We start from the raw sequence: 3,034 nt of genomic DNA on the forward strand, positions 1-3,034 counted from the left end.
GCTCCACAACAAAGATAGTCATTGATCTCTCTCTCTCTCTCTCTCTCTCTCTCTCTCTCTCTCTCTCTCTCTCTCTCTCTCTCTCTCTCTCTCTCTCTCTCTCTCTCTCTCTCTCTATGTGTGTGTGTGTGTGTGTGTCTCAACAAAAACAACCGAACGTGCCGATTTGGGCCCTCTATGATATTAAGCTGCACCCCGTCGGGCTCTAGGGTTTTCCCAAAGGGAAAATGCATAAGCCCGATGGGGCCGTCGGGAAAACGCAAAAGCCCGGTGGGCTTTTTGTGGGTTTCCAGGTTGCTCTGAACCGGTTTGTTTGTGATCATGTTAACTGTGATTATGTAAATATGTCAACAAGACCTTGTGATCACACAAATTTTTTGGTAATTACGTAAATATTAAATCCCTGGAGAGAGAGAGAGAGAGAGAGAGAGGAGGAGGAGGAGGAGGAGGAGGAGGAGGGGATCGTATATGGGCCAGGGAAGGCTAGAAGGGAAGAGACTGAGGAGGCGGATATCGTGCATGCTGTAGGATCAACATATCTGTGTTGATGTGCATCACGCGACCTTGTACTCTATCACAAGTAGAGCTTCTGCATGTTGACGCAGACCGACGTAATCTCTTGTCGCACAATCGTTTTTGGTGTTGCTGCTTGAGTAGGTTTTTCCCAACCCTACTAAGCATCTAGTGTGAAGAATCATGGTGGTTGTTGGACTAAGTGACGTAGGGGAGGGAGAGCACGTGCTTTTGCGAGGCAAGAGTTCAAAACTTCTATTGGGGACAGGTAGAGGCAGCAAAAGGAGACCTCTGGAGAGGCGCAACTTCTAAATCGCACTTCTCTCTCTCCTCGTTGGCTAGATCTTTAAGGTCTCTTAGGATACTTTTTTACAACTTTAAAACTCTCTTCTTCTTCTTCTTTTTCCCTTTGGAAACAACATAAAAGACATAGTAATAGTCTTGACAACAATAACCAATAGTCAAAGCAAGAGATGGGGGAAAATTGCAAAATGCAAACCCTTTTAGGCTTGGAATAGTCATGCTTTCAAGAGTAAAGCAAAAAGTGCATCTCATTACACAAGCTCAAAGGTCCAAGATTTCTCTTTAAGTACTAACGAGTCACAACTCTTAGCTAAATCTTGCTATGTCGCTCAAAACTGTATCTCATTACACAAGATCAAAGGTCCAAGGTTTCTATTTAAGTACTAACGAGTCACGGCTCTTAGCTAAATCTTGCTATCTCGCTCACTTCTTGGACTTCTTGATGGTTGGTGCTGCTTCAGTACTCAATCCTTGTGCCAAGTGCTCTTCCCTCCTGTCACTTTTTCACTCAGCCCTGATATCTTTTCCCTTAGTTCTATAGGCTTCAAACTGATCAAACAGTGTCTTCTCATGAGCCTTCTCAGCTTTAGACTTGTGAATACTCTCCATGAGCACACACTGATTTTTGAACACGTTACCCTTGACCTTCATATACATATCATGGTACATATGCTTGTCAGTCTTCTTAGCCTCCCAATACTTTCTCAGCAATCGGCAAAGCACTCGCATCCTCCTCAACCAGAGAACTTTAGAGGGTAGCCTGGCCTCCCTAGTACCTTGCCTCTTACCATATCTTGAATGACGGCCTTTCCTTTTAGCCTCCAAAGCATGCTTTGCTCGTGCCCGCGAGTGTATCCTGGTTGGTTTCTGAATCACAAAGCCATCCTTGACCAACTTTCCGATATTTTGCCATGAATTGGCCATAGAGATTTTGTTGCCCTCATTGGGATCGAGCGAGACATTTCGCTTCCCACACTCTAGCATGCTAGCCGCGAGGCTGTTCTGCAGCTTGAGGGACACCATTGTCGCCCACTTTCACGAAATCTTAATGGGACGAATATGGCGATGGGGACAAGCCTACAGACAAAGCTCCTAGCTGCTTCTTGAGAACCTGCTTGTGGAGAATATCGAACTATTTCTGTAGGAGAGCAATTGAGCAATGCAAAGTGGTTTTTTATTTTATTCACTTGGTAGCTTCTCGCACGGAGTTTTTTTAAGATCTTTTCATGGCAATGATGTTTTTAAAAAAATTTAAATCTAATGCCATGTGTATCTGCTGCTGAAAAAAGAGCCTTGGGCTCACCAAGTAAAAAAACTCTCTCAAAAAGCGTGCGCCGGCGCGTACTCTTTCAGAGAGTAGAGCACATATCTCTGCAGCACCAAATCTGTTAAGCGTGGAACTGCAATCTCGGCACGAGTCTGTAGTTGATCCATTGCAAGCTGAGGTCAATGCGCCCAGAAGGCAGCACGCACAAGCTCACGAGGAGCCAAGAAGGTCAGCTGCCACGTTAAGAGATGGGAGAACACCAGTTTGGATGACAGTATTCTCTTGACGAGTAAAAGGGGCACCAAGGAAGCCCAATTTTGAGGAGAGAGATATCCAGCTCTTGAGAAGATGTGTTGTGGCATGCTATTGAATTGCATTCAGCGGTAAGTTTTAGGCATCTAGGCCATGTAGATTAATGGTAAACCTTATACCGCACCAAACGTTGCACACACTTAAATTTGTCTATTGGCACTTTGCATGACTTCATCAGAAAGCATGAACATTCACTTTGCTCAATGATTTTTTCAAAAATGCCTGGTTGTCGCCGCATGATAGATCGCCGCATGGGAATACATGGCCACCCACTTGAAATTCAAGTATTGAAAGAAATGGTTTCACTTAGGCTTCTTAAGAGATATTTAGAGTCTCAGTGATAGATCACCCTGCAGTCACTATTCTATTCAGCTCTTTGATGTGCCAGGGAAATGCTTCTTCCACACGATGATAGCGGTTTGTATATTTTGGTGGCAATTGATGATACCTTCTCTTAAATGCGATCTCCTACAATTTTTCGGGTCCATGATTCAAACATTCATTGGTTGTCTGGTTGTCACATCAATTTACATTGAAGGTAGTGAAAAAGGTGTCATGGAGGAGGTGCTTGATCCAGATTTTGGTGAGGTTGCCATAGGTCGGGTAGCACCTGTTGATTCAGGTAATAACAACAAGTTT

The 3,034-nt window shown here is 44.2% G+C and overlaps 1 pseudogene; it reads right to left on the minus strand.

Moving 5' to 3' along the window:
* Positions 1-1,239: 1,239 nt before the first annotated feature.
* On the minus strand, positions 1,240-1,839 carry LOC147465216 (large ribosomal subunit protein eL19y pseudogene; annotated as a pseudogene).
* Between the last annotated feature and the right edge of the window lie 1,195 nt (positions 1,840-3,034).

Source organism: Adiantum capillus-veneris, chromosome 1 (genome assembly GCF_014529385.1).
Source record: "Adiantum capillus-veneris isolate H3 chromosome 1, ASM1452938v2, whole genome shotgun sequence".
Taxonomy (NCBI): domain Eukaryota; kingdom Viridiplantae; phylum Streptophyta; class Polypodiopsida; order Polypodiales; family Pteridaceae; genus Adiantum; species Adiantum capillus-veneris.